Below are 21,321 nucleotides of genomic sequence, written 5' to 3'. Positions count from 1 at the left end.
ACACACAAGAGCGGGAGCTAGTTTATTGAACACTCCTGGGAACCTGTGCATGCCATGACGCAAACCAAATGAAAGCCTGTCCTATAAGCTTGGAGGCCCGTGAGGAGCAGCGCAGATATAACATGTTGAAGACAAATATTTGTTGTCAATACACAAGTGGCAGCGTATCCGGTACTGCACTCGACCGCCTTCACTGCCTCAACTGTAAGTCAACTGAGTTAACTAACTATGAGCGCCCTACCCAAGAACCAGCACCCCTACAGGAGACATGAAGAGTTGATGCTCGCCGCCAGTGCATGGTGCTGCCCCCAGAACTTCATCTACCACGTCATCTCGTTCCTCTACTGTCCATCGTTTGGTCAAGGTGAACAAGTACTGTATATATTCACACCAAGAGTTAAAATGGGTCCCAGAGGCATGGTGACTTAAAACAGTATATTATGCAGAAAGTATCGCCTCACGTTACCGAGTGGCTGACTTCATAATAAAACGTATTCCAGCGTTAACCTCAGATCACAAAATTGACAAAGGTGTATTAATTTCTTCCTATGTTATCACAAGATTTGTCAAACTTATATAAAAGTTAATCTACAACACATTTAACTTATTCTAATGATAACTTAAGATATACGGTACTCAGGTTCACTACTCGACTTGGTGAGACGATTATAAAAATGTAACAACTTCGTCCCGGGAGAGTCAGGGGATGGCCTCGCTACTGACTCCCTTCAGTATCATATGAACTCAATTAATACTGGGTGGTAACAAGGACCAGGTCAGGTACAGTATAAAAGGATGCAGTCGTTCAAAGTTCGGTCAGGTTAGGTCAGGTTATGTTCGCTGATGACCCCTAGACAACCAAAGACTGGCATTTAAACATCATCTTCGTGTAAAATATTATTACAGTACTGTATTCTTAAACATATTACGTCATTCGTAGTCTTGTTCCAATAATAGTACCTATCTATCTATAATGTATATGGCGCGCGTAAAAGTAATAATGATCACGTGTGGCTACAGTGCTTCCTTCCAGTCACTCTGTAAAAGATAAATACCTGTGGATACAACGGTGAGTTCAGGAGTCAACAGGTCGGGTGAGGCAGGACACACTGACATATGATGCGTCCCGTACGGCGGCGGACGCACTACTGCTCGCCACACCAACCTTCCCCTCGGTATAACTATGAAACTTCCGTCAGTGACCTTCAGGTTGCCCCCCCTAACCCGCGGCTCGTACTCAGCAATGAACGATAATGTGCCTGGCCGACCCAAACAATAACAAAAACACGTACAGGATAATTATGTATTCAACGTCCATCAGGCGGTGATGTAAAATAATGTATATAATAATAATAATAATAATACCGGTTTATTGAAAAAGTTCTGTAGCCCAAAGGCTGAAAATATACATTAGACAAAACTTACTTATTACATACAAGGACATAGGGAGGGAGGTGCTGCTGACGGGGAAGGTTAGGTTAGGTTAGGTCAAAATCTTTCAAAACACGTAAAAAAACTGTCGGAAAATATAGGAATGGCCGAAACGATAATTTAACCGAACAGACAAAAACAGATCACTACCGTAAACTCTTATTTTCTGCTGAGGTAAAAAAAAAAAAAAAAAATAATAATAATAATAATAATAATAATAATAATAAAGCAAGTAGTAGATAAACACGACTCTCAATATTACTACATAATATCATCTCTACAAACGTTCCCCGGTATCGTCTCCTGTTCAAACGTTCCCTGGTGTCGTCTCCTGTACAAACGTTCCTTGGTGTGATCTCCACAAACGTTCCCAGGTGTCGTCTCCTGTACAAACGTTCCCTGGTATCGTTCCTGTACAAACGTTCCCTGGTATCGTCTCCTGTACAAACGTTCCCTGGTATCGTCTCCTGTACAAACGTTCCTTGGTGTGATCTCCACAAACGTTCCTTGGTGTGATCTCCACAAACGTTCCTTGGTGTCCCCAACAAAACAGTCATTGCTAACACTATCCCTTTATTTACATCATTATTATCGTCATTTTTATCATCATCATTATCATCATTTTTATCATAATTGTTATCATCATCATTATCATCATCGTTATCATCATTTTTATTATCATCATCATCGTCATCAGTAGACTACTATTAATATTATTGCTGTAAAAATATCCCGTCTTATTATTACCATTATTGGCACACCCTCGCGTCCAGTCCCTCTATTGTGATGATCTGAGAAGAGGAGGAGGTGGTGGAGGAGAAGGAGGAGGAGGTGGTGGAGGAGAAGGAGGAGGAGGTGGGAGAGGAGGAGGAGGAAGAGGTGGTGGTAAGAGGAAGAAGTGGAGGAAGAGGAGGGATCGATTATGTGGCCCCGGAAGGAAAAAACTGAAGAATCTTGAGCTTAAACCACCACGTTATCCCCCCCTTATACCTCCCCCTCCCTTATACCCAACCCCCACCCCTTATACCTACCCCCCCCCCCACCTTACACCATGGTGGCTCTTGGGATAAAGAAAATTTTCACATTATTAAAATACATAAATAAATATATGAGACAATTATAATGTAAGCGATATAGTCAACCATAGGAGAGAGAGAGAGAGAGAGCAGATGTAAAATAACATCTTTATAAAACACTATATTAACCCAGCCACATACTAACCTGTTCTCTGTCAATGTTACAATATACAGAATATTGACATAAAGTAGACTTGGAGCGCGGTATGGTAAATGGGTGTTATACTCTTCCTGCAGTAGAGCCGCAGGCGATCACTGGGTGGGTCTCTTTGTGTACAGAAAGCCTCGACTAACTTCTATGAGTCCTACTTTTATAATGATATGAGACCATGACGATTACAATCTATCAAAACGACATAACTAACACTTTTGAAATATACTTTGGCAGACAGCTACCAAATAGGGAGGTACTACCGCCTGGAAAGATATTGGAAGCATAATGTGTTGTCTAATGGTAGACCCTGCTGCCATATGTGACCAAGTCCCAGGTTGTTGATCTGACTTTCTGCCTCATTTACACACAATTGCAGGGTCTCAATTGTTTCTCTTACTATTGACAACACAACATACATATATTGTTTCTCACTCTTGATCTTTTTTCATTGTTGTATTTATGGTTCTTTATTATTATTATTATTATTATTATTACTACAGAGTTATTGTTATTATTATTATCGTTATTATTTTATTATTTTATTTTTCTATTATAAATTTATTTACTATGAATTATTATTATTATTATTATTTATTATTATTCTAACATTTTCGCCCCCCAGGCCCCGATGTGGGTCTGTGACCTGTGCCTGGGTGGGCTAATAATCCCCGTAAAAAACAAATAAAAAATAAATAAATAAATAAATAAATGGACGTTTGTTAAGATTTTTTTAAGGTCCTTCATTTGTTTTGAGGCAATAAGATGGTTATAAAACAGAGCGCATATGTTGGTGTGGTGCTGGCAAAGAACATGGAAATTTAAAACATAAAACAATACTGATATTATACTGGGAAAATTAACAAGGGCAATTAAAAGTAACACGAACATAAGTTTTTTAGTGAGGCACTTTGGTTTGATGTCCCTGACTAACGGTTCAAAATTTGGAGTGAAGTCGCAACTCTGACTCTCTGGGACTACTTCAAGTTCCCGAGGCTCATGTGTCAGCTGGGATCTGTGAATGGACTAGCTTCACCCCGTAAGTGTCAACGCCGCCTATAAACGCCAGTAGAGATTTGTTGTTCCCACACACACCAGTACCCACACGAGGGGAACAAAGAATAATACATGGTGACAACTCCCCAGTCGGGCGTCAGCTATAAAAAACAAAATTTTAACAAATAATAAATAATTCATAATTTGTACACAAAACACACTTCAATGAAGACTTCGTGGTATTATATATAATAATTTAGCAGAAATCAACTCGAAAAACTGTAATCTCTTTAACAAACATAATAATGAAACCAACTCAAAACAATAATTATTTCTGTGTGTGTACCACAGTGTTGTCATCAACTTACTATTTTTTATATTGTGTTTGTTTAAGTAAATCATTTTCTTGTAGAATACCATAAATGATCACGTCATTATAAAACACACGACATGGAGGAGAATTATACAGATTCAGTTTTTATAGCCATAAAATAATAAGACAGGGATGACATTGATTAAATCAATTTGATTTAATCACTTAATTAATCAATGATTTTGTTTGTTTTTCGATTTTTTTTATAAAAAAGTTAGCGAAAAAGAAACGTGAAAGTTTATAAAAGAAAATCATTGTATAACTTTGTGCTGGGATTTAAAGTCGTCATACTAATAACAGTTTATTATGATTTTTCTGTGTAATATAATAAGCTTTGGAATATGTTATCTTTAGGAACACTGGCAACTCAGTCTGGACCACCAATGACAGGCAGGACGTGAACAATATTCAGTATACTGTACTAGAAAAAATAAACAGTGAAAAAATATATAAATAAAAAATCGAATTTATAAAAAACAATGACTTTTATACTTTATATAAAAAATACCAAATAAAATCACCAACCCTGCAATAAGATTATACAATTCCTGCAATATAGCTCGTGTTGTCATTCCAGGATCCTCGAATTATATTGTACAACCTTGGCGCCAACGAGCTATTTAAACTGGGCAGTTAACACGCAGAAACCAATACTTCCTGCATTCATTTTGTTTTTCAATTTCAACAGTTTATTCCATAATATAGTGCTGTCGCTAGGTACCTCTGTACAATGTTACCAGCAGCATCTGGCAGTCTCAAGTACATATAAATACTGTAAAACACGGGGGCTTACTAATCATGGTGCCTCCGTCAACAGGTCACGGGGTGGTGGTCCAGCAGGCAACAGCGTCACGGAAGTGTTGTGTGGACACCTCAGGATGTAATGTGCGGCTGTCTGCTCTCTTGCATAATACGTACACAAGCATTCTTGGCATTTTTGTATATCCAGACTAATACTTTAAGAAAAAAATAATAATTTTTTTTGTTTGTACATGATAAGACAACTGATATTTTAACTGGTCACTTATGGGCTATGTTCTTCAAGCGCGATTAGAGCTGCGCTCAAGCTTATGTGCTGCCAAACAACACAACCTTCTTCCTTGCCAATATAGTGAGATTTGGATACTTGTCCCTTGAGAAGTATTTACGATAAAATTCCTTGACCTGGATGTGTCGAAACTTCATTTTCAGATCCAGATCCTCCTGAAGCAAGTTTCCTTTATTCTGTAATCTGCAAAGCGGGATTTAAACTTTTTTATCAAGTGATCAAAGCTTACTGGCGTATCCATTTTTCTTGTCCACTGAAATCATTTCTGAGAATTTTAAAACAAGAGTTGGTAAGTGCGATGCGTCATCTCTTCGTAGCTGTGTTTATTACGACCTCAGTTTGTTTTGGAAACATTTGATGAGGCCACATGTCGTGAATTAGCTATCCTCTTTTGTGTAGCTTGATATTCAGTTCATTTAAATGTGTCATAATGTCGACGAGGAAAGCCAGACCAGAGAGCCTTCATTATTGTGTAATTACTGCATTGGCTCAACTTTCATATCCACGAAAGTTGACAGATCTTCATTGATATCGTAGACAACAGTTCCTAGGTAACACCTAAATCCTCGTTGACTTCACGAATGAAGAAGGCCAGTTAGGCTGTATCTGTTGTAACAATCTTTCGTCAACAGAAATGGAAAAAGCAGTAAATCCTGATGCCTCTTTTCCCAATGATGTATTGATGTAATTTGTAATTTCGTCAATTCGCTTCGCCACAGTAATGCGTGAAAGACTAATTTCTCTACATCTTAGCTGGGCAAATTAATTGTACAACGTCTGTGATACAACTTTTCACGAACTCTCCGTCTAAGTGTAGCTTTGAAAACTTTGCCAGTTGTGACTTCCACTGTACCGCGTAACTCACTTCAACAATGATGTCAGCATCGTTTTTCATATTTTAGAACACCATCTGTTGTCCAGGGAACTTCTTTAACCTCGGCACTTCATCTCTCCATGCTTGTCCCCGGTATTTGTTATACGACTATACGAGTCTCTGCAACACGCACAGCAGTGGTAAAACTTTCTGCTCAATAATAATTTAGTCGTCCGTCCGCTTCTCTTGGAACTCTCTGTTCGTCACCAATCTTACTCTTCCTACTCGAGGGTGCCATGTCACTCCTGAAAACCCAACGAAATATAATGAAAAACATGACAACATAATTATACTATACGGTCTCACGACAAGTACTGCATGCGGGGGCGAGTGTTAGTTGCCAAATTCTAACATTTACAATAATTCGTTTGAATAGTATATTTGTTCATTTAATATCAAAATAATAATAAGTTATATTACGAAAATGTCGCTGGTTGAGAGTTATTAGCGCATTAATCCTTTAGACTCAGTAGAGGGCAGCGAAGCACTTAAGCTAATTTATTCTGACTAATGCCAGCCGATTATATTCGCTGAGAGAAACCCCCGTCGTCGTCTAAAGAGTTAATAAAACTATAAACTTGCTGTTTATCCCAAATTTGCTGGCCCACACTGATTAGTCTTCAATTAGAATATGACTCCAATGTATGTGATCCACTGACCTATATATACTGCTAATGAATATGATGTATTTCCTTCTTTGTGTACGAACCTCTGTCCTGCATGGCAGTGAACAGTGGCATTACCCACATGAATCTGACCTATATATAGTGTAATGAATATGACGCATCTCTTTGTGTACGAACCTCTGTCCTGCATGGCAGTGAACAGTGACATTACCCACATGAATCTGACCTCTATACATATATAGCTGTTAATGAATATGATGTATTTCTTTGTGTATGAACCTCTGTCCTGCGTGGCAGTGAGAAGTGATACCACCCTCAGTGTCAAGACCTGACTGAATTACTCAGAATAGGCAAACTGTACTACAAGCTTTGTCAATAAATTTGTTAAACTTAAAAACTATAAACTATCTCCACTAAATGTGATAGTTCATATAATTATAGTTTGCGGAAAACAAGTACCGATACACCATAAACTCAGGTATGTGTAGGGTTTTTCTTTTGGATATACATGTATTTTTTTTTTCAGGGATTAGCCAGCCCGAGCACAGGTCACTGACCCACATCGGGGCCTGGGGGAGGGGGGGGGGAGGATTTAATAATTATATTAATAACAATAATAATAATAATAATAATTCATAGAAAAGAAAATTTATAATAAAATAAAAATAAAATAATAATGGTAACAACAATAATAATAATAACACTAATAATAATAATAATAAAGAACCATAAATACAAAAATGGAAAAAAGATCATTAGTGAGAAACGAGATATGTCTGTTGTGTTGTCAACAGTACGAAAAACAATTGAGACCCTGCAATTGTGTGTAAATGAGGCAGAAAGTCAGATCAGCAACCTGGGACTTGAACGAATGTAAACTTGTTTGATTACTTATTTAATATTATATATCTACCAAACTTATTTTGATGATAACGTGTGTGAAGTGCATTGAAAAAAAACAAATAAACTAATATATTTTCTGAAGGTGAATCACCAGATGGCGTAACTCCCGATAAAATTACTCTCCTTTTCCTCTTTTCATTATAATGTGTTCCTATAATTCCCATTCCCCATCTCTTGTTCCCTCTCCCAAACTCTCTAACCTGCTGTTATTATTGTAGGGTGAGTCAACTGGTGATATTTAGCAATGAAAAAAAAAAATCTGGCTTACAATACGGTCCATAATCTTCGGATGATTCTCTGCGGTAATATAGACCCGCAATTGGTGTTAACTGGACTCGTCTCGTTAAGCCAGTGTTATATGATGCCATTAAGACAAGATGTTTACGATTTATGTTAAGCCAGCCACTTAAAATGGGTTTTACGTCTTTAATTACGAGGAGCATTTATGAAGGTGATCTGGCCAGTAGTTTCTAAGATATTAATTGGCAAGGATCAGGTCTGGCGAATCACGAGTGTATATTTTTAATAAGGAAACAATTGGACCCTCGATTTCGAAGATAATGATGAGGAATTTTTGTATTAATGAGCAGATAATCCAAGAAAATAATGGCCCTCGTTGAGCCATTAAGGACGGGAGACTGTATGGTGACCCAAAACAGCGGCGATTATATTATAACATCACTCATTATATAGCACTTCCACCTTACAGTAAAATTCAATAACGAACTGAATAACATTAGTTGTGTTACGTCGCTGTCCATATAGAACACCGACGACATATTGGTGATAACTCCTTATATATAAAGACTTAAAAAGTGCGCGCGCGTGTGTGTGTCGTCATAAGGAGAGTAAACTGAGAGATTGTTCTATTTTAGTCTATCTCCCTTGTGTCCTTGGTTGCATCACACACACACACACACGTACAACCTCCATCTCTGACACAGTCCAGAAAACCAACAGGGCGAAACAGCATCTCGGCCTTAACCAAACCTCCCACGAGGGACTTTCAGCGCCGTGTTTTGCAACGAGAAGACGTGGTGGTGTGTGTCCTGCACCCACCAACAAGGCTTATAACAGGAGTGACTGTGAACCCTTAACTGCCGGTATAGCCTCCACCCGCATCCTTCATGATACAGTATCCAGATTCCTCACGTATGGAATTATTCGCCTCCAGGTATCAAGACAGCCCCCACCTCCACTTCACTCTGTGTGGGTCTCGTCAGGGTTGGTGTGGGAAGCAATACTGTGGTTTATCGTTTACAGATGGTGTTTCTATGTCACTTATCTTTACCCTATTATGGCACTCAACCTAACTGTTGTGGCACTTATGCTAACTGTTGTGGCACTTATCCTTCCTCACCCTGTTGTGGCACTAATCTTTATCCTGTTGTGGCACTCATCCTAACTGTTGTGGCACTTATCCTAACTGTTGTGGCATTTATCCTAAATGTTGTGGCACTCACCCTTACCCTGTTGTGGCACTCATCCTTATCCTGTTGTGGCACTTATCCTAACCTTGTAAATGATTGCCAACACGGTTTTATGCCGAGACGCTTCAGTTCAACACAATTACTCAAGACTTTCGACAGCGTATCCCATGAAAGGTTGAAAATTTAACTGTAAGCGTACGGGATTAAGGGAAGTGACCTAGCGTGGAAGAGAGATTTTTTGCATGATCGCAAAGTGTGTGGTGATTAATGGTACGAATTTGTCATGTGTACCCGTGACAAGTGGGGTACCACAGGGCAGTGTACTGGGCCCGTTGGTGTTTGTTTGTTTCATAAATGACATGCCAGAAGCTATACACTCCTCCATGCAAATATTTGTGGACGATGCCAAATTATTCAGGGAAATTAAGAACCAAAAAGACTGTGAAGAGCTGCAGAAAGATCTCTGTGAGCTTCAGGAATGGACATATAAATGGCTGCTAAGATTGGATGTCCCGAAATGTAAAAGGATGCACCTGGTTCGTACCAACGGTAAGGAGACGTATCATATGTCCCAACGGGACGAAGAAACTGCATTAATAGAGACCTAATGAGAAAAGGACCTGGGTGTGTATGTTGACAATGAACTGAAGTTCTCGGGCCATTGTGAGAAGAAGGTGAACCAAGCAACTAAATTATTAGGTCTTATAAGAAGGTCCCTCGAAAAGATCTTCAAGACTGAAGTGCTTCCCCGCCTGGAGTACTATCACTCCGTCTGGTCCCCGAGATATGCAAGGGACTGTTAGTTGGTTGAAAATGTCCAAAAGAGGGCCACCAGACTGGTGCCTGCACTTCGGCACCTCAGCTATTCAAAGAGATTAGAGCGCCTGTAAATGCCTAGCTTATACTACAGACGGGCAAGGGGAGACCTAATTGAGGTGTATAAACATCTCATAGGGCACTACTCAGTCGAGTGTCCATGGAGCTGGCGGACGCCCGCCCCACAATGGGTCACAGCTCATGGTTGAAGAAGCCGCAAGTTCAGAAAACTGTGAGGGCAATTTTTTTCGGAGTGAGGGTTGTGAACTCTTGGAAAAATCTGCCACAGTGTGTTGTGACGGCACCGAGTGTGAGCTCTTTCAAGACCAAACTTGACCAACACTGAAGCAGGTTCAGATAGATTTAGGAGCCAGTGTATACCCAGTACTTGCCAACAGTGCGTAACAGAGACGTGACCGACCGCCCAAGTGGCTAACGAGCCGATCGGTAGCGAAGAGGATAAAATTCAAAAGGTAAAAAGTAACACAACTTGCCTGAAGGCGATAGGCTTGTTCTAGGCTCGTCAGCAGCAGCAGCAGAAGAAGGGACGAAGGGTTGGGTTTCCTGCTGTACCACCAACGTTCAACGTTTTTATACACTTCCTGGCTCGTGGAGAGAGAGAGAGAGAGAGAGAGAGAGAGAGAGAGAGAGAGAGACCTGCCTATATGCTTGCTATTTTAGGCCATTCAAGTCTTCTCTATAGTTCTATCGCTTACGGGGTCAAATTATTGGTTTGCTAACTTAATAGACAGGCCTGTAACTTGACATTATTCGGGACCTGCCACGCTTTACCATAAACAGATGAATTTTACCGGGAATTTTCCCCCCACACACCCATTATCCTGTCACTTTATGTAACTTGCTGACAAAACCCATGACCCTTCTGGCATTTGCGCCCTCAATGCAGGAGTCAAGAAGGCAAGCATGAACTACACATGCTTCCCTTTTGGAGGCTGTACTCGTTTTTGCGCTTCACCTTGCACAGGATGCAAGGAGCTTCCCAATTAACTAGCCCCTCGCGGGGAAATTAAAACAAAAAAGATGACTCTCAGTTCGTGTGTTTGTTTACTTCTGGTTTGAGCGGGAAGAGGGCGGGTAAGAGAGTCAGCTGTTTCGTAAGAGAGTAAGTGGGGGTGACAGAGAGAGATGAAGGGGTGGTAGCGGACTTGGTACTTACAGTTGAATGTATGTCTGACCGTGACATGTATGTAAGTATGTATGTATGTATGTATGTATGTATGTATGTATGTATGTATGTGGGGGTTCGTGTGTGTAGTTATCATGTCATGTGTGGTTATACATGTATGAGTTTGCATGTTCACCTCTGTATGTGTGTATATAGTGTGTGTGTGTGTTCAAGTATAGATTTAAAATAATAATATACAAATGACATACTGTAAATGATATTCTACTTTATATAATTACAGAGGTAAAGGTTGAAGGGGTAGAGGGTGACTTAACGAGGAATTTCATCAGTTACAATACCAAAGGGAGATTGGCAAGAAGTGAACACACGTGTTATCTGAGCTTACTTATGCGTGTTTGTGTGTACCTCCGCATATAACCGTGATATTGGCGCGTATAACAAAATACATTCCACATTGTGACGTTAAAAATAAGAGGTTATCTTGTCTGTAAGTAAATATAACTCAAAGATAAATACCATAAATGTTGTCTCACACCCGATTCTCAAATGTCAATACATCATATTTTTCCCGGGGAGTGGAGGTGTAACAACGTATCCAACTGCACAACTGTCTACGTTAAGTAAAAAACGTTCGCTAAATACAAAGTTTTGAGATGAAACAAACAAACACATTCTCTGAACGTTGCTATAAACAGGTTTGTCAAGGACCGAAACATACCCGTTGACCTCGAGGCACTAAAGACTACTTCTTTGGACTCGGCGTACCCTTGAGAGGTACCGGATACGTGTCAGGGTTATTAGGTCCACGGGGCACACGCACACACTTTCTGCTCAGGCTCTCCAGATGCTGCTTCACCCACCGTCATCTGAGTCATAAGTTATCTGTCATGTCACTGTGGGACTCGAGTCAGGTGATGGTACGTGAGCTTCACCTTTGGTTAAGAGAATTTCATTATTGTCTGCTTGCATTTTTTTTCCATCTCTCATTCAGGAGCCTGGTGTGTTCAGCGTGGCTGTTGACGCCTGTGGCAGCTGAATATTCAGTGTAGCTGCAACGGGTATTATCCAATCCATGCCACACAGGCTTCTCCACCAGTTACCCGCTGAGCTGAGTACCTTGCCTTTACCCAGGTTGTGGTGCCATACCCGGCTGTCTCCTGCACCACAGACCTCCCACCCTGGCAGCAGCAGCAGGGATTACCTCTATGAAAAACTCTGAACGCAATTTTACTCGAATGAATGAAAGTGCCTGCAGACTTTTCCTCTGGTCTGAATAGGAGTGAGCTTGGCGGTGCAGCTGTTACTCTGTCCTCCGGGTCATTAAAAAATTTAGATCTACAGTACAGGGAGAGGGTAGAGGAGGGAGAAATTTTTTAAATAATGAAATCTGGAATTTATCTTCCATAAAACTAGATCTTCAACTCAGTTACCGGGGAGCTCCTTATACAATGAATCACGAGGACATAAATAGTACCATGGCTGACAATGTTCCACCCTAATGAAACTACCTTGAGAGGGGAATATCACACACACACACACACACACACACACACACACACACACACACACACACACACACACGTGTGCGTCACTCTAAAAAAGTATAATCGCCCGATTAAGCTTTAAAAGTCAATCAACTTTTTCTGCTAAATGAGGATAAATCTCTCTTTATTGTTATAACTTGTTGGAAATTGATTTCTATATGATAATATTTGCTCAGTTTCATGTAAGACGTCGTCTACCATCATAAGATAGACAAATTAAACCTAGTTTAGTTTAGTTTAGTTTAAGGCTACATCACGTTAGGCTCGGTGTGAAGTTTAATTAAATAAACTTCACAGGTCTTAGTTGTAATGTAACGTAACGTGACCAATACACAACATGAAACGGAACACTTTCACAGGTATCTTACATATTCCCAGCAATGTTTATAAGAAATTCCATACATTTTACACAGCCTTACAACCTTACGCGTGCCAGAGAAAAGCAGACAGAACACAGAGTTAAGGAAGCGTGATACAGTAAACCTCCTGTAGTCTCCGTGAGGCATGTGTACCTCTCAGGACCCAGGTTGACCCTCAAGAGACGCTACATGTACAGTACTTCAGGAGGTTGAACTGTGTTGTTGATATTTATGATGTGTGGTGATGCCGGGTCTCCTTCCTGCCTGGTGTACACAGTACGTTGATTCTTTCTCCTCTGTTCCTCCTTTCTCTTTATCATACAATTTATTAAGTTACGCTTTAGCTATGTTATCAGACTGACTATGAACGAAAAGTTGACTGGAATACGGTGATAATGACAGCACTGTGACGTCATCTTGGTAATACTCCCACCTACCTCCCACTCTCCCCTATTCACCTCCCACACTCCCCTATTCACCTCCCCCACACTCCCCTACTCAGTCTCCCACGCCCTCCCACTCCATCTGCCGTACTGCATGTCCAGTCTTGTCCTCTGAGACATCGGCTATTCTGGCACTAGCTACCAAAGGTCGGGGCCCCTCACGTATTAAAGCACACCGCCACCCTAGAATACACAATTATGTTTATTCCCGCACTACATTTACGTATACCTCGACGCTCGAATACCAAAACTTGTTTATTCCTGGAGTGTTGCTCTCCACATGTCGAATATCGAGTTGCGTCAGTGGTCGACCTAGACGAGGTAAAGCTTTAAATTACGACTCCAGTTTTTATTTTCTGGGCTCCGATCAGTCAAAGGCTTCAACTTGTAGTCAATATTGAAGTCCCCAAATAATCAACTCTAAAATTAGATGCTACATTGTGTGTCCAGGAGCGGGGATGGTATATATAGCTCTCTCACTTGGGATAAATGTGAAGTGCCGATAACTTCTCTTACATTTATTTATTAAAAAAAAATCAAACTGGTCATGTAAATATAAATAACAATAGTAGAATATACCCTGAATGAAAGGCATCACTACTAACATAACCTAACACAACCTCAACTAACCTAATTTATGTATAATTTGGTTATAACAACTGTAAACGACATTTCAAATAAAACAGCCAATTTTTACCACATGTCATATATTTTTCAACAACGTTTCTCAGTTAAAAAAAAAAAAGAGTAACACAATATTAAACCAATGTGGCAAAAGTATCAGTTGAGTAAGGCAGAAGAGGTTATTCCGTTACTCTTGTGCTACCACACCCTCCATCACCCCACGTTCCCCATCTCCTCTCTACCATCCTACTTCTTTCCTCTCTTACTTCCATCCCTCCCTTTCTCACTTACGACTATCCTGTGATGGCGGAGGAGGGAGAGGGAAGCGTCAACAGCGGCATGTTTGATGTGTGAAGTGCGTGTTTATCTCTGTCAACAAGAGTTAATTTGTCCTGCCGTCGGAATTTTAAACCTCGGGTCGACCATCCACAGCAACATACGAACTTTTACTAACTTTAACCTAACCTATCTTAACCTCTTTAGTATTTCTTTCCTGCGTTGGTTATATTATTCATTGTAATACGATTATATTATACATTAAATGAAGAAATGATTAGTGAAGGAATATTTATCCCTTACGATTTTATTATTTGTGTAGGGGTGATCTTAGTTCCCGAGTTCTCCATCTTTTCTCCTCTTTCTTTACACACACACACACACACACACACACACACACACACACACACACACACACACAGACACAGAGTACCGTATAAATCATGCCCAGCCGCCAGCACAGACACCAGCTGTTATGAAGTGTGTGTGTGTGTGTTGTAGTGTGTGATTATAAGAATGAGTGCGTTGTAGAGTGTGGTTGTTTTAAAGAGTTTGGGGAAGTATTCTGTCGCAAGTTGAGTGTTGTCGAGGTGTGTGTGATGGCTGTGACTGTTCCTGGTGGTGCCCTATACATCATCGTGCTGTCACCAGGTGTTTTCTCCATTGTTCTGTCGAGTGCTTGTTTGGCCGCTGTTGGGGTGAATGGTGATGTAGTGAGGATGTGTTCTTGAGTGAGAGTGATGGTGTCTATAGTGTTTTATGGTGTGGTTCTGTCGTGTAATGATGTTTATGTGGCTTAGGATGATGGGTTTGTGTTGGGTTGAGGAGGTGTGGATGGGAGGTGTGTTCCCAGTGTTTTTTTTTTATGTCTAGGTTACTTCAATTGGCTCTCTGATTCGTCTGCCGTTTACTAGCGGATAATAATCTAAGGGGGGAGGGGGGGGGCAGGCTGTCCCCCCGTATGGCCTTAGAGATGACGTGTCTGTTTGTGTAGAAGGATAGAGATGACGTGTTTGTGTAGAAGGATACAGATGACGTGTATGTTTGTGTAGAAGGATAGAGATGACGTGTCTGTTTGTGTAGAAGGATAGTGTCTGTTTTGTGTAGAAGGATAGAGATGACGTGTCTGTTTGTGTAGAAGGATAGAGATGACGTGTTTGTGTAGAAGGATACAGATGACGTGTATGTTTGTGTAGAAGGATAGAGATGACGTGTCTGTTTGTGTAGGATAGAGATGACGTGTCTGTTTGTGTAGAAGGATATAGATGACGTGTATGTTTGTGTAGAAGGATATAGATGACGTGTATGTTTGTGTAGAAGGATAGAGATGACGTGTATGTTTGTGTAGAAGGATATAGATGACGAGTCTGTTTGTGTAGAAGGATACAGATGACGTGTATGTTTGTGTAGAAGGATAGAGATGACGTGTCTGTTTGTAAAATATTACTCCAGTTGTATTGGATTATGATGATCATGTTTGCATCGCTTTAGTATCTTTGTTTGTCTAGTTGTTTCTTTGTCATGTTTTTGTTTTTAAAGGAGTGTTTCTTAACTGTGTTGGGATGTGGGTGTTGATGCAGGTGTGCAGGGGATGTACTTGTAGGTGCATATTGAGGTGATGAGGGAAGGACTGTGGTTAGTGAGCTTGTCGGGTGACTTTAAGTAACGTTTGTCTTAGCTGTTGTAATATTTCAAGAGCTATATGGTATCTTCTTGTTTGGGAGTTGTGAGGGCGAGGTTTGTTTTCCTCTTCCTGTGGTTCAGAGGCGCAAATGGAGGCAACGACACCAGAGATCCACACTATCAGCGGTTTCAGACTACCTGGCTTATTGTATCATGAACTATGTCACTACTACACTGAATCAGAAGCCCTTCAAGATATTCTGGTCAGTTTATCATAAATTTGCTAGTCCACACTGATTAGTCTTCAATTATAACACTAATGACCTGCCTCATCTCCCCAGTGTTAATCTTGTCAATAAACTTGTTAAACTAAAACACACACACACACACACACACACACACACACACACACACACCACGTTGACCGTTGGTGATACAGCAGGAAACCCAACCCTTCGTCCCTTCCTCTGCTGCCGGGCGGGGTACTGCTGACGATCCTAGAACAAGCCTATCGCCTTCAGGCACCCTTTTCTATTCCTTCAACTCCCTTCCATCCATCTTTTACCCCTCCACTTCTTCACCCGTCACTTGCCTTTTATTTAGTTAGTGATACAGCGGTAATGCGTGTATCTCTCACCAATATGTCAAGGGTTCGAGTCCTTCTTGGCTGGAACGCACGTGAGAAGGGTGTTATCCAGTGTGGCCCTCACTACCAAACACCACAGGTTCCCAGTACCCGGTTTCCTCCTGTACTAACACTCAATAAACCGCTTATTATTATTATTATTATTATTATTATTATTATTATTATAGACCAACCTCCCGTATATTTTACATCCATTTCAACATAACTGAGTATTTTCACCAATAGTCAAATGACCATCCCAGTCATGTGTTCTCCTGCACGAGTTTACTATAAGGCGGGAAAACCAAACCTAACTCCCACGACGCCCCACACACACAGACACACACACACTACAAAAACTTCTCTCCCGCCACATGTACTGTAGGGTGATCTAAAATACGTGTGTACGCTCCGGAAGCTCATTAGGTGCACCCTCATCAGGACGCAGGTAATTAATTAGCCGCCCTCAGGTTCTATCAGCGTGTGGGATCAATACTCGAGAAAGTCACAGCGGATTTCCTTTATATGTCCCCATTAACTAACGAACCGACCAACCAACCAACCACAAAACTCACTGTCCGCTGGTACGTGTTATCGAGTTACACTGCGCACTGTACGTGTTTGGACAGCGTAATTATGTAATGACATCATGAACAAGTACGTGTGCTACACTACCATGCAACTCTCCAATTTATTTCGTTGCCAATAATAATAACAAGAGCAATAACAATACAACTACTACCGTCTTATAACAATACTGCTACTACCGTCTAATAACACTACTACTACCGTCTAATAACACAGTACCGGCCTGACAACACTTTACCTGACACTCGCTTTGACCACAATGACCTGACGAGTCCTACAATATACCTGTGAGGAGAGAGAGAGAGAGAGAGAGAGAGAGAGAGAGTGAGAGAGAGAGAGAGAGAGAGTAATGGAGGTGAATACAGGTACTAAGGTCAGGTGTAAAGACCATTAATGAACCTTGAATTTACAGCTAATAATAATAATAATAATAATAATAATAATAAATAAAGGTAAAATATCATAATTATCATTTTCATTACTTCAATATATGGTTCGTTATCATTATAAGCGTCAGGGGTTCGGTATTGCACCTGTCTAAATATAGTTGTTCTTGTACCTGCATTTTTGGTTTACCTGATCAATGACACACAGTTTAATCCCTACACACCAGAGTATAAATGACACACACATCTGAACAAGACCGACCTCCTCCTCCCTGGAAGCCAAGGGTACGCCACGTGAATTAGTAATTAAACACCAACCAACCGGACACAAACCCTGTAGTCACTGCTGTTTCATGTCACTGTTTCCCTTAACGCCCCCAATAAAAACAGGTGTTGCCACTGCACAAACTGTTAATGTGATAATTTGGGTGAGATTTATACCAAAAGTTTATCTAATATGCGCCTTGTTACCTATTGATCAAATTTAATAGGTTTGGTGCAAATTCGTTCTAGAGTTATTTTGGGGACTGACAGACAGACAGAGACACAGGAAAGAAAACACTACCCCGCTCCAGTTACAGGCGACGTGACAGGAAGGTAAAAACTCCCCCAGGCGCCAGGAAGACTCGGGGAGAGATAAATCTTACACGACAAGTTAAAAAAATCTTGGGCCCGAGTTATCGAAGTCGGGAGACTGAACTTGACAGCCCCGACGTTCCAAGGCCGATACTTGTCGCCCTCATCACAGGAATTCCCACCTTGTACGATATCTATTCCCTCTAATTAGTGATGATACGACAACGTGACCAGATAGTGGTAGTCTTTCGGTGCAATTTTGACCTCAGTTTGTCCCCCAGACGAAGAGTTGTATTACAAGTGAGACAGTTAGGTTAGTTTCCTTTTAGTATTTTTTTAAGGTTTCTTGATGTTTATGTTAGCAGAGTATCTTGAGGAGGTGCACATCCAAAACACCGGGTATGTGCTCTGTAATTTCCTGCACATAATTATATTCTTCTTCGTGTCTTCTGTAACTCAGGACTTGCATTATTTGTAAATAAGGGGCTGGATACTCAAAAATAACTCGAGTTAGGAAGTCTTTTTTCGCTGACTCGATACTCAACTGGCGACTGGGAGTGGCCATGTTTGGTGACACAAAGTTATGACTGCTCAGGGTGTATTGTAGGGCCGGATAATTATGCACTTACAATGGCTAAATATGCAGCAGAAATTGAGACTATATGCACTTTAAAATAAATGAATAACTTACTTTTCGGTACTTTTCCTCAGTTAATTTACTGAGGAGAATTTCTTAATGAAAGATTAAACACACAAAGAACAATATACTGACATACACTACTTTTTTGTATATTAATGATAAAATACTTTTTAAAGAAGATAGAAGAAAGAATTTGCTTAAATAATACTTAATATATTTCCATACATTTATTGCTGTAAATGCGATAGTTACGTTACTAATGTTACTTTCATGTATATGTTGAAAACAAAAATAATTGTGTGAAAATTAAAAGCTCATCCTTTTAATGAGTAATAATATAAAAAAAACTAATACAAATAAACATAATCCAATGCATCAGACGGACACAAGAACAAGTGCAGAAAAACACAAGGAAGAACAGAGACAAACAGAAACGTGTACACTTGTTTCCACATATTTTTAAATTTCAAAGGAGTACACAAAGTGAATTAGTAAGAAGGTGTTAAGATGCGTACCAGAGACCCAGACCACATCCTATTCAAGACACACCAAACACTTAATAAAATTTTGATACGTGTTGTGAAATATGAACTGAATGCACAAACGTTGGACATGATAAGGATGTAGGCAATTATATAACACAAAGAGTATAAAGTATTGTGTCGCCAGATTCATTTCCGATTGTCCAACAGGTGTGTGGTGATGTGGACAGAGAGGCCTCACGCTTTCTTCTAAATTTACCTGAGTAACATCAGTAATATACATCAACAAGGTAAAACGGTCAAAATTTATCATGCGACAGGTGAAACCCTTTACCACGGCCTATATACCAGGAAAAATGCTCAGGAGGTGAGTGTGGGAGAAGGCTTACCTGCATCGATAATCTCTCTTTAATGGTTGACCACACACGACAACAACGTTACATTTATAAGATAGATGTTTGCCAAGGCCACGCTCCTATTGTTAACCACAGTGACGTGAGGTTTTAATAGACCCCAATTATTATTTTTTGGGTGTGTGTGACCAGCCTGGACAATCAGTTTTGGTCTGGCTACCGCATAGTAAGTACTCTCTCTCTCTCTCTCTCTCTCTCTCTCTCTCTCTCTCTCTCTCTCTCGGTTGTTTGTTACTTGGGAGTGTAATTTGTTACTTGCTTTAGAACACTGTGAGACTTAACGTAGTTGACCAACGCCAATATCCGTATGTGTACTCGTATAGTTAAATATATTGTGTGTGTTAGGGAAGGCTCAATGTTTGTAATTTGAAGGTTAAAGTTTTTTGTGCTTAATTAGTATTGTTCTATGTGTATTTGTTTATTTCTTGTGATTACCATTACTTTTGAGTGTACATAATTTGTTTCTAAATCTACTGGAAATTAACTTCATTTGGAGAATAATATAAAAGGCTAGTGGGGATAAACAGAGAGTAATGATTAGTTATGACTAAACCTTGAGGAAAACATTCAACAATTACTCTATTACGCAGTTCAACGGTGGCTCGGCCTTCAAGGGAGGGGGGGGGGCAGCCACTCGTCACCAGGGACACCCTCGTAAGAACATAAGAATGGAGGAAACTGCATCGAGCCTATTGGCCCATACTGGGCAGTCCCATTTACACCCAACCCCTATCGCTCATATATCCAGCCAACCTATGTTTGAAGCTATCCAGCGTATTCGAGTTAATGATGATGTTTGGTAACTTGTTCCACTCATCCACTACTCTATTTCCAAACCAATGTGGACCTATTTCGCGCCTAAATCTGAATTTGTCTAATTTAAAACCATTGTTACGAGTTCGCTCCTGGTTGGATAGTTTGAGTACCTTTGTAATGTCATCTTTGTTTAGCCCTGACTTCCATTTATACACCTCTACCATATCGCCCCTCACTCTACGTCTCTCGAGGGGAGTGCAAATTAAGATGCTTTAACCTGTCTCTGGGAATCGCCAACAATTAAGGTTTTCGTACCTTCCTTGTCAGCCTTGTCCCTGACTATGCTAACGTCCAATTCGTCTATCAAAGGACTGAAAGAGTTGGTACACTTAGCTGTTGTTGTCGTATCCTTGGTGTGTTTTTTCACCACCAGTTTGGTCGTCCCTCTCCTCACAACCTTCCATTCACCTGAGTTTTCGTCAGACACGGGCTTTCCTTGTCTCGTGTCTTCTTTCTCCATATTTGTTATCACTTCCTTTAATTTCAAGATTTTTTCCTTGGCCCTCTCTAACTCGGCCCTCAGAAGGGCACAGCCCTGTTCACAAATAGCACTAGCCATTACTGACAATTAATCCCCGGGAGCTAAGCCTGACGTGACCTTCCCTCTAGTGAGGTCAGAACTTTCAACTAATTTGTATTCATGAGCAAAGGCTGTCTTGGTCGATTCATGCTATAATGATGCTATAATGAATATATTTAACACACACACACCTGGTAACAACTAACAAGAATGCTTTAGATCTCTCAGTCTCCCTTTATTTGTCATCAAGCTTCTCTTGGATCAAATTCAATGTTTATTCTGATTTCTAATTGTTTCGGATTTTTCACTTAATAAAATCGTATGATGATGCGTATGGCTCAAGTGGCTGCCAGTCAAGGTAAACAGTGTGCTTAAAAAGTGTCAAGGTTGGGAGACACGAGTTAATCATAAGCATCAAGGGACTTTATGAAGACCGTATACAAGGCGCACCTTACACCCACCAATGCTTCGCAACTGCCCTCTGTAGTAAGACCAGCAACCTAAAATGTGTTTACATGACAAGCAGACAATCTCC

General features: G+C 40.4%; 1 protein-coding gene across 3 annotated transcripts in view; it reads right to left on the bottom strand.

Moving 5' to 3' along the window:
• Positions 1 to 21,321, bottom strand: part of LOC121871775 (globin-like) — a 92,034-nt gene that overhangs the window by 49,717 nt on the left and 20,996 nt on the right. The window contains exon 1 of one of the 3 annotated variants that reach the window (XM_042374240.1): positions 1,056 to 1,170. The exons of 1 other annotated variant lie outside the window; for it this stretch is intronic. The gene's annotated coding sequence lies outside the window, so the exon portion shown is untranslated. Of the gene's footprint in view, positions 1 to 1,055; positions 1,171 to 21,321 lie in introns of those variants that run through there. One more of the 3 variants, XM_042374244.1, reaches the window with a different exon arrangement.

Source organism: Homarus americanus, unplaced genomic scaffold (assembly GCF_018991925.1).
Source record: "Homarus americanus isolate GMGI-L3 unplaced genomic scaffold, GMGI_Hamer_2.0 scaffold39675, whole genome shotgun sequence".
Taxonomy (NCBI): Eukaryota; Metazoa; Arthropoda; class Malacostraca; order Decapoda; family Nephropidae; genus Homarus; species Homarus americanus.
This window is presented reverse-complemented; position numbering and strand designations above follow the sequence as displayed.